Here is a 15,723-nt window from a genome sequence, read left to right as displayed (position 1 = left end):
ACCACACGGTACACTCAGGGACGTGGGCTACTTACATCAGCTTCTAGCAAGGTAGCCAGAAGAGTACAGTCAGTTTGGGAGGCCTACAACTACGCCTGGCCAGGGGAGATCCCATCTGCTCAAGGACTGACCAGGCCCCGTTCGCTAGCAAGTACTCCGGGAGGGTCTATCGTTGTTACCAGTAAAGACCCTGAACTACACCGTACCGTCTCTGAGTGGTTCCTGCTACCCCCATCATCCACGTCGGCTGCCCTGAGGCCATACCCCTCCCGTTGGGGGTTATACTATCACGCTGCATAATCCTACCATCGGCCTCAGCGGTCTGCCCCGCAGCAGCAGCTCCCTGGCTGCACTCAACGGGTGGCGTAGTCATCAACTATTTACTACTAATAGACTGCCGTCCAGTTTGACTCCCTGGGCACGGACCGGGTCACCGCCACGAGACTACAACCCTCCACGGATCCGGCTCCGGGTAAGCTCCCGCGTGCGCACCGCAGCGCGACACAGGCCCAGGGGCGCATCAACTTTGGCGTAGTCGGCAGGATTTCGTGCCCGCAACCACCGGGTACTGCGTGCCTGAAAAGCAAAGACTGTTCAAACTTACCAGTGGTGAAGATTCCCGCTATCCGTGGAGGTTTCCCGCCATCCGGCGCCATCTTCTACCTTCTTCCCGCCATCCGCGAAGTTTTCCCGCCATCCGGCGCCATCTTCGACCTTCTTCCCGCCATCCGTGGAGTTTTCCCGCCATTGGACGCCATCTTGAGGACGCCGCACGGGAAGAAGAGGGGCGTGGACTCCGAAAGCGCGCGAGAACTGAAGCCCCGCCTCACGTCCGGACGTTGCGTAAGGTCCTGGAAGGAGCCCAGCAGACGCCGACGTCACAGGAGCGCGACGGAAGGTCCTCAACCCTGACGATCCACTGCGGAGCCGCGGCCTACGGAAGAGGATCATCGCAAGGTAGGCCACGGTCCACTAGGGGGGAGGAAGATGTCGGATACGGAGGAGAGCTTCACTGCCTCAACCCCCGCCAGCGCTACCGCTGCTGCAGTTATGCCCTTCACCATGCCCTATATCCCGGGAGCAGCTTGGCTACCCCAGTACTCAGGGGAGTCACATACCCTGCATGACTTTAGAGAAAAGCTGGATAGCCTCTTCCAGGTGTACCCCCTCACAGAAGAGCAAAAAGTGAGCATCCTGGTGGCCCAACTAACCGGGGCAGCCAAAAGGGAAGTAAAATCCTGGCCACCTGGGAGGAAGACTGTCGCAGGGATACTAACCCGGCTGAAGGACACCTTTGATACCCGCACCTCAGCCGAGATTAAGCTTAGATTCTACGGGTGCAAGCAGCGAGCGCATGAGAGTATAAGGGACTATGCACTAAACCTACAAGAGGCCCTGAGGGCCATAAAGCAGACCGACCCTGATGGGGTGGGAAACGAGGACAGGCTGTTGACTGAACAATTTATAGAGGGTTTATATTGCAATGCCCACCGAACCCAGTTGCGGGCAATGGCCTTACAGGATCCCCATCTGGACTTTGCACAGTTCAAGGACAGAGCCATCCGGGTGCTCCGAGAACCGGCACCAGGTGGCGTTGTGACCCACAGACGCCCCACTACCACTTACTACCAGGAGGCGGCGCCCTTGTCAGCAGGGCCTGTGGGAGCTGATGCGCAGGCTCTGGACAATGACCCGGCTCCAGACCTACACCATCAGGTCCAAGAGCTAGCTAAGAGCGTTGCTGCGCTAACCCGAACTGTGCAGTCTTTACAGGTTTCCACCCCAGGGAAGATCCAGCTGGCATCCGGACCGGAGGACATCCCGTGGCGTCGACCAAGGAGGACCCCACCGGCCAGAGGAAGACCCAGTGACCGATACAGTGAGGACGGACGACCCATCTGCCGCCGCTGCAATCAACCCGGACATATGGCAAGGTACTGTTCTTTAAACGGGCACAACCTGGGGTAGAGGGCCAACCCCCAGGAAAAAGATCACCAGGCCCATCGAACTGGCGCGACAGATATGTGGGAGGACGTCCAGTCTTGCCTGTGGTACTGGATGGCATTCCCATGAGTGCCCTACTGGACACCGGGTCACAGGTCACCACCATCCCGTACGTGCTCTTCAAGCAGTACTGGAATGACTCGGATATTACCCGCTACCCCGACGACGACTTGAGTATCATCGCCAGCAATGGTCAGCCCGTGCCACAGATCGGATTTAAAGAGGTGACCATCAAAATTGGTAGAGTCGAACTGGCCGCACAGGGACTGATCATTGTAGATATTGATAAACATGAGAGTCACCCAAAAATAACTCTGGGAACTAATGTAATTGAAAATTGTCTTGCAGAGGTGATTTTCCTTTTACAGCAGGTTGCCAAGAATGCCAGCTCCGGCGAGCAGCGGGTGCTCCAGAAAGAGATCCGGGCACTGATGCAACGGCAACAAGTGGAACTCTCCGGCGGTGAGATTGGTAGCGTAAGAATGTGTGACCTTTTTCCTATTGCCATGCCCCCAAAAAGTGAAATGATGATTTGGTGCCGGGCAGCTATTGGTCTGAGAGGTAGAGATTACCAGGCAATGGTAGAACCAGTTTACTCAGACAGTAGGCCCACCATTTTGACAGCACGGGGGGTCGTCAATGTACGCCATGGGAGGGTGCCCGTTCGCATAATAAATATCGGGGAGAGGGAAGTGTACCTGCCCCGGTATGCCACGCTAGCCAAATTATATATCACTAATCAAAATTCTATACAATCTGTGGAACCCTTGCCTCCATCTCACCCGGAGGAAGGTAACGGCTCTAAGAAAGACATGGAGGACTGGTGTCAGCAACTACATCTGGGTACTGACTCCACTCCCTCACATCAGAAACAAGGAGTCTATCGGGTGGTTCAAGAGTATGAGAGAGTGTTTAGTAAACACCCGTTAGACTTCGGGCGAGTCAAGGGGGTAGAACATCGCATCCCCACGGGAGATCATCCTCCCATAAAAGAGAGGTATCGACACGTACCCCCTGCACATTACCAACACGCCAAGGGGATGCTTAGAGACATGAAGGAGGCTGGGGTAATCCGGGATAGTTGTAGCCCCTGGGCAGCCCCATTAGTTTTAGTCAAAAAGAAAGACAACACCATGAGGATGTGTGTAGATTACCGGAAAATCAACCGTATCACACACAAGGATGCGTACCCCTTACCAAGGATAGAGGAGTCATTGGCTGCTTTAAGATCTGCTAACTTCTTCTCTACCTTGGATCTCACTAGCGGGTACTGGCAGGTTCCTGTAGCAGAGGCAGACCGGGAGAAGACCGCATTCACCACCCCGATGGGACTTAGCGAGTTCACCTGCATGCCGTTCGGACTCTGCAACGCACCAGGAACCTTCCAACGCCTAATGGAGTGTTGTCTGGGCCACAGAAACTTCGAGACGGTCCTGTTGTACCTGGACGATGTCATCGTATATTCCAAGACGTATGAGGACCACCTGAAACACCTGGCGGAAGTGTTCGAGGCTCTGGCGAGTTACGGCCTAAAGGTGAAACCCTCCAAGTGTCACCTCCTGAAACCAAAGGTGCAGTACCTGGGACACGTAGTGAGCGCTGACGGAGTGGCTCCCGACCCTGATAAAATCACTGCAATTAAGGAATGGCCAAGCCCCTCCAGCGTAAAAGAAGTGCGGCAGTTCCTCGGGTTGGTAGGCTACTACCGAAGGTTTATTCCCGGTTTCACCAAAAAAGCAGCACCTATGCAGGACCTCCTGATAGGCCAGTCCCGGAAGGCCAAGAACCAGAAGCCGCCCTTCAAATGGGAAGAGCTGGAAGAAGAGTCCTTCCGCCAGCTGAAGATGGCCCTCACGGGGGACGAAATCCTGGCGTACCCGGATTATAGCCAGCCCTTTATCCTCTACACCGACGCCAGTAACATCGGGCTAGGAGCCGTACTGTCCCAGATTCAGCAGGGGAAGGAACGAGTAATCGCCTACGCCAGCCGAAAACTGCGACCCACCGAAAGGAACCCCGAGAATTACAGCTCATTTAAGTTAGAGTTCCTGGCCGTAGTATGGGCAATCACTGAGCGCTTTAAGCATTACCTCGCTTCTTCCTGGTTCACCGTGTACACGGATAACAACCCGCTGACACACCTGGACACGGCAAGACTCGGTGCCCTGGAGCAGAGGTGGATGGCCCGTCTGTCCAACTACGAGTTCACAATTAAATACCGGGCAGGACGCTCCAATACCAACGCGGACGCCCTGTCCAGGATGCCCAACCTGCCGGACGGAGGAGAAGATCCGGAGGGACTGGAAGAAGTTGAACTCCCTGCGTTCCACCGTCATGGGACTATTCAGTATTCCCACCGGGTAAGGAGTAAGCAGGCTGCTACGTTGAACCCCTTACCCCACTACAACTGGGCGGAAACGCAAGACAGCGACCCTGCCGTCCGACTGGTGAAGGAGATGCTGACTCGGCCGGAGGCTCGCCTTGAACCAGACGCTCCGGAGGAAGCCAAACAACTATGGGCAGAGAAGAGTCGACTGTTCCTTTATAAAGGGAAGTTGTGCCGCAGAATGGTTAACTCCCGGACGCATGAATTACTCTGGCAAGTAGTGGTGCCATGAAGAGACGCAGCCATGGTGATGGAGGCATACCACGACGGAGCTGGACACTTTGGGTGGAAAAAGCTGGAGTTCCTGCTGCGCGAGCGGTTCCACTGGGTAGGCATGAGGGGAACCATCGAGAAGTGGTGCAGAGATTGTGGCCCGTGCAACCTGAGAAGGAAGGACCGAGCCAGCCAGAAGACTCCCCTGCAGTCCATCGTCACCCGGCAACCGTTGGAATTGGTAGCCTTGGATCATGTAAAACTGACCCCAAGCAGAAGTGGCTACGTCTACGCGTTAACCATCGTGGATCATTACTCCCGGTTCTTGGTTGTCGTCCCCGTCAAGGACTTAACGGCTCAAACAGCAGCTAGAGCCTTCCAGCAGCACTTCTGCCGTCCACACGGGTACCCGGACCAAGTGCTGACGGACCAGGGACCTGCCTTTGAAGCGGAGGTCTTTCAGGAATTCTGCAATCTGTATGGCTGCCGGAAGATAAGGACGACACCCTACCATCCGCAGACTAATGGACTTTGTGAAAAAATGAACCAGGTGGTAATGGATCTTCTAAAAACGTTGCCCCTGGAAGAACGCAGTCTGTGGCCTGAAAAGTTGCCCGATCTGGTGGACCTATACAACCACATCCCGGTAGGTTCCACCAACTGTACCCCGGCTTACCTAATGAGGGCAAGACCTGGTAAGTTACCTGTTGACCTGGAAATGGGAGTCCTGACCCCCGAGGACACTTCACCAGAAACAGACTGGGACACAGAGAGGCAGCAGCAGTACCGGAGAGTACAGGAGAGCGTGGAGCGAAGTCTCTGTCAGGCTAGGGAAAGACAAGAGAAAACTTACAACCAGTATGCTCCCACTGTTCCCCTGGTACCCGGAGAGCAGGTCTTGAAGAGGAAGAGACGGCTCCACAAGTTGGACGACCAGTGGGAGAAGGACCCGTACACCGTACTGCCCTCAAGCCACGAGAACCCGAAGGTCTGTACCATCAGTAAAGACGGAGGGGAAACCACAGCCATTGTATCCCGGGACCACCTGAAGAAGTGTCCCGAACAACTGAGGAACCCTGAAGAGGAACAAGAAGACCATCGACCCGTGGAAGAAAGGGAAGATATGGTTAGTACCGTGCTCGGGGACTTCCCTCAGTCTTGGACTCAAGTCAATGGTGCAGTTGTGGTACCTGTACTCACCTTCCTCCAACCATCATCCCAAGAACCTACGGAGCAACGGGTAGAGCTGGAAGAACAGCCGGTCCAGGAGGCAGAAGACTCCACACAAGCAGAACAGGAGAATCAACCCTCTGCTTATAGTGAGCCTGCCGTACCCCTAGTGAGACAAAGAGCCGGTAGACAGCTGCCCAGTTTACCCTTGACAGCTCCTACACCCTGTAGTTCAGGGCCAGACAGTCAGCTCCGTAGGTCCACTCGGGCCACTAGAGGCCAGTTACCCGCACGCTGGAGAATTTAAAGTGTATAAATTGTTTTATTTATGTTTTTCTGTGTCTTGTTGCTTGTGTATAATTTTGTGTTTCCAGTTATTTATAGGAATCCTTGGTGGATTTACCGGGAATCCTTGTACATAGTTGGAGCGTAACCCAGGATGGACTAGAGACTGTTAAGGACTCGGGGTAGGACAGACCCCTACCTGGTTACGTCTCCCTGTGTTGGTGAAATGGACACCTTGCTTTCTTCAGAGACTGCACCCGGTTGCGGACACGCCGTAACCATCTTTATATGTTTTCTTATTGTATTATTAATGTTTTTGCCTTGTTATGTTTTTCTAAAAAAAAAAAAAAAAAAAATATGTTTAGTCCCGGAGTACTAAATTTCACTAGGGGGGAATGTGGCACCCCAGGGGTCTGGTTTTCCACAGTAATGTAATGTTATGTTTGAGAGCAGGTGGGAGGTCCTTTGGTCAGGGATCCTGTGCATGCCACACCTCCTGCCCAGTCTTGGGAGGGGAAGGACTTCCCCTGTATAAACCCGGGGCTGAGGCAGGGTGAGTCAGACAAGTGGAGTAGAGACAAGAAGCAGCATAGGAAACAGCAGAGTCACAAGGAGTCAGGGGCTGGCAGCTGCAGAGCTCGCCCTGACTAAGAAGACTTCTTTCCGGACCCGGAGTCCGAGGCTGTGGGGACTAACTCCTACCCAGCAGCAGAATCCGTCAGGCAGGGGATTTCAGGTCCTCTGGCCCAGAAGCCCGAAGGCACGGTCACACGCGTGGGACCAGCACCGCCATCGTGGAGCGGAAGCCATTAGAAGGCCCCGAGTCACCGGCCATACGGGTGAGCACCACACGGTACACTCAGGGACGTGGGCTACTTACATCAGCTTCTAGCAAGGTAGCCAGAAGAGTACAGTCAGTTTGGGAGGCCTACAACTACGCCTGGCCAGGGGAGATCCCATCTGCTCAAGGACTGACCAGGCCCCGTTCGCTAGCAAGTACTCCGGGAGGGTCTATCGTTGTTACCAGTAAAGACCCTGAACTACACCGTACCGTCTCTGAGTGGTTCCTGCTACCCCCATCATCCACGTCGGCTGCCCTGAGGCCATACCCCTCCCGTTGGGGGTTATACTATCACGCTGCATAATCCTACCATCGGCCTCAGCGGTCTGCCCCGCAGCAGCAGCTCCCTGGCTGCACTCAACGGGTGGCGTAGTCATCAACTATTTACTACTAATAGACTGCCGTCCAGTTTGACTCCCTGGGCATGGACCGGGTCACCGCCACGAGACTACAACCCTCCACGGATCCGGCTCCGGGTAAGCTCCCGCGTGCGCACCGCAGCACGACACAGGCCCAGGGGCGCGTCACTAACATCTGCAAGGTCCAGACGGTCGGCAGCACCAAGGCGGCAGGCATGTGAGGGTGGGGGAGATGGTTTTACCAGGGCGCATGGTAGCAGCCAAACTAGTGAGGAAGGTGCAGGAGCCCAGGAAGAAGTGGAGGACGAACTGATGGAAGACTCATCAGATGAGGGAGACCTTGATCACATTTCTGTTGTGCGAGGTTGGGGGGAGAGGACAGAGGAAGGAAGCATGATTGTTACCTCGCCACCAACACAACAGGGACTTGGTGCTCCTGGATGCGCAACACACATGAGTGCCTTCTTGCTGCACTACCTGCAACATGACCCTCGAATTGTGAGAATTAGAAATAATCCTGACTACTGGGTTGCCACACTGTTAGATCCCCGGTACAAAAGTAAATTTGCAGAAATTATTCCTGCCATAGAAAGGGATGCACGCATGCAGGAGTATCAGCAGAGACTGTTGCAGAATCTTACATGTGCTTTTCCACAAAATACCAGTGGTGCACGTAGTGAATCTCACAGTTCCAACTTGCCAACCGTGGGACCGTCAAGTGTTCAGCACTCAAACCGTAACAGAACCACAGTATCTGCTGGTAACATCAATTTTGCGGAATCATTTCACCACTTTTTTAGCCCATCCTTTGCAAGGCCACAGGAGACAAGAAGTCTGACACATAGTCAACGCCTAGAGACGATGGTACAGGAGTATCTCCAAGTAAACATTGAAGCCACGACTGTGTCACTGGACCCTTGCTCTTTTTGGGCTTCCAATCTGGATAAATGGCCGGAGCTAGCCACTTACGCCTTGGAGATCTTGTCATGCCCCGCAGCCAGCGTTCTGCCTGAACGTGTGTTCAGCGCTGCTGGTGGTGTGCTGACAGATAAGCGCACGCGGCTCTCCACTGATAATGTAGACAGACTCACGTTCATAAAGATGAACAAATCATGGATCCGAAACGACTTTTCTACCCCTGTGTCATCCTGGGGAGAGTAAAAGCTTGATGATTGGTTAAAATCACCCTACCAACCGTTTTAAGCTTTCAAATTACTAATCATGTTTATCTGTATCTTGACTGGAAAATAATTTGGGCTTTGTAGCAGTGTGCAGCACTGATCCTATTAGGCCATCTATACTAAAGCTTCACCAGATTTAAAATTAAAAATAATTTTTAGCTGCATCTAGCCCGGAAAATAATTTTGGGGCTCCGAGATGCGCAAGACACATAAGTGCCTTCTTGCTGCACTACCTGCAGCATGACCCTCATATTGTCAGAATTCGAAGTAATCATGACTACTGGGTTGCCACACTCTTAGATCCCCCAAACTTTTCGATCAACCTTTTCATTTTAATAAAGACCAAAAAAATGGTCATTTTTGAAATTATAAGCATTAGCAGGTTGTTAGAAACTGAAATCAAACAGTTTTCAACTCAAAACTTTATTCTAGGTGATGTTACATTTTCACATAGGACCCCTTGTTCGAAAGGAGCTTCTGAACTCTCTCGTCCATTGAATTTGTCAGGTTTTGGATGGTTTCTGCTTCAATTGTTTTGCATGAGGACAGAATACCCTCCCAGAGCTGTTGCTTAGATGTGAACTGCCTCCCGCCATCATAGACACTCCTTTTAATGATGCTCCAAAGGTTCTGAATGGGGTAGAGGTCAGGGGAGCATGGGGGTCACACCATAAGTTTGTCCCCTTTTATGCCCATATCAGCCAGAGATGCAGATGTTTTATGTGCAGCATGAGATGGTGCATTATCATGCAGAAAAATGATCTTGCTGTGAAATACACGGTTCTTCTTCTTGAACCATGGCAGGAAGTGCTGTTTGAGAAAATCCACATACATTATGGAGTTCATCTTTAGCGCCTTCAGGGATCCTAAAGGGGCCGACAATCTCTCTCCCCATGATTCCAGCCCAAAACATTACTCCACCTCCTCCTTGTTGGCACTGTAGCCGTGTTTGCGTGGGGTGTCCATCAACCAGCCATCCTCCACTCCATCCATCTGGACCATCGAGCGCTGCACGGCACTCATCCGTGAACAAAACTGTTTTGAAATCAGTCTTCATGTAATGTTTGGCCCACTGGAGCCGTTTCTGCTTGTGTGAAGTGGATAGAGGAGGTCGACAGGATGGCGTATGCACAGCTGCAAACCTCTGAAGGACCCTGCATCTTGTTGTTCGGGGGACGTTGGAGGCACAAGCAGCTTCAAAAACTTGTCTGCTGCTATGACAAGGCTTTTTTGCCGCTGCTCTTTCAACCTGACGTAATTGCCTGTAGGAAAGAGTCCTCAATTTGCCCTTATCAGCACGCACACGTGTGTACTGTGAATCAGCTACATACTTCTTGATTGCCAAGACACTTCATCCTGATCATCGCACAATGTTGATTGTAGTCATGCCTTGACCTAAACACTCCACAATTTGTTGCTTCTCAGCAGCCGACACATCCTTTTTCTTTCCCATTTTGGCAGAAAATGTAGGCTGCTTAATAATGTGAGAGAGCCTTCTTAAGTAGTCTTGCCTTTCATTGGACACACCTGCCAAACTAATTAGCACAGGTGTCTGCAATTGCTTACAGTGATATAAAGAGCCCTGACACACATCACCATCAATGAGTTTAACTGACAAACAAACAAATTCTTCCCTTATCACTCCTAAACACTTTTTGCATAATAATTTGGAACGCAGTGTACATGTGCTTTTCCACAAAACACCAGCGGTTCACGTAGTGAATCTTACAGTTCTAACTTGCCAACCGTGGTCTGTATGGAGTTGTTCAATAAAGGGCCCAAAATTAAGATAACATAGATGGGAGAGGTATCTATGAATAGGAATTCCTAAGTATTTGATACCCTGTGAGGGCCAGGCAAAGGGAAAGTTGGACTGGATGGAATCCTATATGGATTTGGGGAGGGAGACATCGAGGGCCTCAGACTTCGCTGCATTGATTTTAAAATTTGACCATGTAACAAAGTGATCTATTTCAGCCATAACAGCATGGATGGATATATGTGATTGAGTGATATATACTAGGACATCATCAGCAAATAGAGAGCACTTGTACTCGGTGCCTCCCACCTCAATCCACCTAATATTGGGGTTATGGCGAATTGATGAGAGCAGGTGCTCCGTCACTAGGATGTATAAGAGAGGGGACAGAGGACATCCCTGCCTTGTCCCATTGGTGATTGTGAAAGGTGATGAAAATGTTCTGATGCACCCCCTGGGCCTTGGGACACCCGGAGCCGGACCCTTTTTGGTGGATGCTGGTGGTTGTAGTCTTCGTGGCGGCGACCCGGTTCCGTGGCTCAGGGCGGTCAAACCAGTGGCGGAACTATTTATGTGGTTTTGATGTTTAAATGTCCGACTACGCCACCCGTGGATTGCGGTCAGAGTGAACCGCCGCTACAGGGCAGACCACTGAGGCTGGTGTTGTGGGTGCAGCAGAGCGTAGCATAACTCCCCACGGGAGGAGTATAGCCTCAGGGCAGTGTATGCGGAGGATGGGGGTGATGGTGCAGGGCAGCAGCAGTAACGACACGGAGTCAGTGATGCAGTTCAGGGCCTTTACTCACAGTTCTTATTATCCAGCCCACGTCTGCAGGTAACGGCTGCCCACGTCGTACTGTGAGGGGCTCAGACAACTCCCAGATAACTTTGGAGCACTTCACAGGACCCCCTTTGTGTGTCCTTTGTCTGGCCTTTCTTACCAACACTTCTGTCCGGCTGCCTCGGGCCTCCTCTTGGTAAACTTGGCGCCAGTTTCCCTGACCCTATGTGGTGCCTTCCTAGCGGGTGTAGCGAGGGGCTGCGCCACATAAAATGTCAGAGCCTCCGGTTTCTAGCTGAGGGTCGTTTCCTGCCTCCACTAGTTCGGGGACCGGTCTCCCCCTTTGGCCTGACCCCTCCACGCAGGTGGATTCGGGCGTGCGGTGGCGACTCGCCCGTCCACACCCCTGGGATCCCTTCATTCCTCGTTCCTGGAGCCTTCTCCGCTCCTCTTCCTTCCTTCTCCCTCTTCCAGGCCTGGGCCTCTGTTACTAGGCCCGCCTCCGGAGCAGAGCTCATGCAGAGCCCCTGCTCCCTGCCACTTCTGCTCAGACTTCTCTGCACTGAACTAAGATGGTGCCCACCTTTTATACTCCCTTCTCAATGCACCCAGGAACTGCTTCCTCCCTGCTCCTGCACTACAGGGTTCCCCTTCCTCAGTGTTCCCTCCCCCCACTCCAGCCAGGGACAGGGACTGTCGTGCCCATCTCAGGGGCATATTGGTCGCCCTGCCCCACGGCAATGTGGTGTAATGCATGCAGGTGTCGGGTCCTGATCCACACTCCATCCTTACCTGAGAGTGAGATATCACACCTCTGGGTGAGGTGCAATACGTCTGTAGCAACCGAGCCCTCAGGGTGCTACAGTTCCATTTATCTTCAGCCTAGGTGACGTATTGTGATACAGGGCCGTGATTTTGGCTATAAAAGGGTCCCCTAGACCCCTACCCCAAGCTTTTTAAGAGAATCATATATGGCGTGCCAGGAGACTCTATGGAATGCTTTCTCAGCATCCAACGAGAGTATCTAATTACAAATTTTTAACTGCATCTAGCCCAGGAAATACTTTGTGCCTAGTAGCAGTGTCTGCTAGTCAGCGGATTATCCCGGCTGTTAAGCAAGCTACACCACCTGTAGTTTAGACACTTAATTTTTTCAAAGGAAATGCTTCGGGACCACGGGATACTCAGTGAAGAGCATCAGGAGGCACCCCAAGGCATAGGGGCTGGGACTGGCAGTAGGATGCCTTGCGGTGGACAGCCGAGCTCGATCCTTATAAAAGCTTTTTAACTGCAGCAGCTTTAGTGGACGCTACTGGAGCTGGAATTACGCGGCTGCTGGCATGAGACTTGCCCTCCAATAGATCCTTGTAAATGGATTTAAAGTGTATTCATTCAAATTAGAGAGACAATTTAAATTAAAAAGCTTAGAGCTGCCTCCACCACAGGGGGGCTCGCTCGACCCACCAGCGGACAGGCACCAGTATTGGGAGAGGGGGGCTGGCCATCAGGGTTCACCGCGGCTCTGGCACAAACCCGGCGACACGGAGGTGGCACGGGCAGGAGCGGACTGGCCGTGTCGGCTTCTCACTTTTTGGATTTTAGAAGGGCATGACATGCCTATATCTGTGTCTCCCCCTCCTTTTACTCCTCCACCTCTTTTATTTTCGCATGACTATATGTACTTGTCACTTTTCCATGTGTTAGTTATGTCTTCTGAGCAGTTTGTCAGCTTTTGGACACCTTTGAAGGTGTTTTCTATGTGTTTCTATGTGTTTTTGTTTGCCTGCCATTGGTTTTAACGGTGTTCGAAGGTGTTCGACGAACAGTTCGACGAACAGTTCGGCGAACACACGGGTGTTCGACGAACCGAACCGAACTCGAACACTACCGGGGTGGCTCAACACTACTTTTAATCCACCCCTGTGTATATACATCATATAGGATACGTTGGGGACGATGTATATATGACGCGCCCCCTGGGCCATGTTCAAGGGACACCCGGAGCCGGATCTGGATAGGGGTAGTAGTCCTTGTGGCGGTGACCCGGTCCGTGCCCAGGGTGGTCAAACTAAGTGTGTGGCAGTCTTTTGTAGATGTTGTTTAAGTGTCGACTACGCCACCCGTTGATTGCGGCTAGGAGGCCGCTGAGGCCGGTGGTAGGATTGTGCAGCAAGGATGGTATAACCCCCAACGGGAGGGGTATGGCCTCAGGGCAGCAGATGTGGAAGATGGTGGTTGTGATGGTGCAGCAAGGAAGCTCAGAGACATGCGATGCAGTTTCAGGGTTTTTACTCACAGGTGTTGTTCCGGTCACTCCGGCCTTGAGTGACCACCCGAGCCGTGCTGCGTCCACCAGGTGTGGGACTCGGCCAACTCCCAGGCAGTCCAGAGCGTGGTCCTGAGCTCCCCTCTCTTCCTTCCTACTGGCCGTTCCCACCAGGGATCCACCTTTGTCCGGCTCCCTCGGGCCTCTTGGTGGTAAAACCTTCTCTGGCTTTCCTGACCCTATTCGTGGTGTGCCTTCCTGGTGGATGTGGTGAGGGTCGCGCCAAAACTTGACCACGACCTCCGGTTCCTGGCTGAGGATCATTAGCCTCCACCAGTTTGGGTTCCGGTACCCTTTTCTGCCAACCCTTCACCCCTTTTGGTTTACTTCTGGGATCTCAGGGTTCCCTCTTGTCTTGCGTCTCTGGGCCTCTCTTCCTCCTCCTTTCCACTGCAGGCCTGGTCCTGGAGCTGGGCCCAGCCGGAGCCACAGCTCCCTGTCAGCCCTCCTGGCTGAACTCTCCCTCTGACTCCCTCAGCTCTGCTCTCCCTGTCTCTAGATGGTGCCCACCATATATACTCCCTCTATGTGTGAGCCCAGGTGACTAGCACCCAATGGGCTCCTACCTCTATGCCCAGAGTCCCTCCCCTATCTGCCCCTACACTACTGGGATGTTCCTCCCCCCCTCCCACTCCAGCCAGGGACAGACGCTGTCGTACCTGCACATCTATCTGGTGGGAGTACCGTTGTTCTGTCCCCCGGAAATGGGATGAGTGTAGTGCATGCAGCTAGCTGAGCTCAGTCCCACACTCCATCCTTACCCGGGAGTGGAATACCACACCTCTGGATCGAGGTGCAATACCCCTGTAGCAGCCGAGTCCTCGGGGTGCTATATATACATCACATGGGATACACTGGGGCCGATGTATATATAGGTGCATCTCACTAAATTATAATATCATCAAGAAGTTAATTTATTTCAGTTCTTCAATACAAAAAGTGAAACTCATATATTATATAGAGTCATTAATATAATTGTCTTATCCCGTCTGTCTGTCTGTCCTTCTGTCCAGGAAATCCTGCGTCGTTGATTGGTCCGGCGCTGTCAATCAGCGAGGCGGCATTTCAGAAAAAGATGGCGGATGTTAGCGGCTCATCTGCCGCACGGAGGTCAGCGGCGATGCAGCCGGGAGATGCAGCCGGCTGCTCGCAGCATAAGTCCCCCACCGGAGGCGCTGCTGACCTCCATGCGGCTACCGTCGGGAGATCAGCGGCTACGGCCGCTTATCTCCCGACGGCAAGTGTGACGCCCCCCCTCCCCTCTCCCCCCCTCTCCCCTCCTCTCCCCTCTCCCCCCTCCCCTCTCCCCGCTTGCTCAGGGCCCCGGCACCCGGCGCCATACTTACCCCTCCCTGTGCCTCCGCAGCAGCTCCTGTGTCTGCCGCTGCTGCTCTGTGACGTCTCAGGTCAGAGGGCTCGGTGACGTCTTTACACTGCGCTCTCTCCTGAGCGGTCACAGCGCGCAGTGGGAAGATGCCGGCTACGCTGGAGTCCGGAGCAGCAGCTGAGAAGTGAGGTGAGTATTGGATTTTTTTTTTTTATTGTATGGGGGCATAGGGCATTAAATGGTGGGGTGGGGGTGTGTGACATTGTGGAGGGGCCATTATAAGCGAGGGGGGGGTGTGACATCCTGCATGGGCCACTATGGGGGGATGTGACATCCTGCATGGGGTATTTTATAAGGGGGATGTGACTTTCTGCATGGGGCATTATCAGGGAGGGGGGGATGTGACATGCTGCATAGGGCACTATGGGGGGGATGTGAGTTCCTCCATGGGGTATTATATAGGGGGGATGTCACTTCCTGCATGGGGCATTATAAGGGAGGGGGCGATGTGACTTCCTCCATGGGGCATTATAAGGGGGGTGGTGACATCCTGCATGGGGCATTTATATGGTGGGGGGGAGTGACATCCTGCATGGGGCATTATAAGGGAGGCGGGGATGTGACATCCTGCATGGGGCACTATGGAGGGGATGTGACTTCCTCTATGGGGCATTATATAGGGGGGATGTCACTTTCTGCATGGGGTATTATATAGGGGGGATGTGACTTCCTGCATGGGGCATTCTATAGGAGGGATGTGACATCCTGCATGGGGCATTATAAGGAAGGGGGGGGATGTGACATCCTGCATGGGGCATTATACAGGGGGGGGATGTGACATCCTGCATGGGGCATTATCCTGCATGGGCCATTATATGGGGGGGGTGTGACATCCTTTTTGGGGCATTATAAGGGAGGGGGGATGTGACTTCCTGCATGGGGCATTATAAAGGAGAGGGATGTGACATCCTGCATGGGGCATTATATGGGGGGGGAGTGACATCCTGCATGGGGCATTATAAGGGAGGGGGGGTGACATCCTGCATGGGGCATTATAAGGGATGGGGGGATGTGACATCCTGCATGGGGCA

This window comes from Phyllobates terribilis, unplaced genomic scaffold (assembly GCF_046119375.1).
Source record: "Phyllobates terribilis strain yellow unplaced genomic scaffold, ASM4611937v1 Scaffold_473__1_contigs__length_1414477, whole genome shotgun sequence".
Lineage (NCBI taxonomy): Eukaryota > Metazoa > Chordata > Amphibia > Anura > Dendrobatidae > Phyllobates > Phyllobates terribilis.
Note: the sequence above shows the minus strand (reverse complement) of the source record.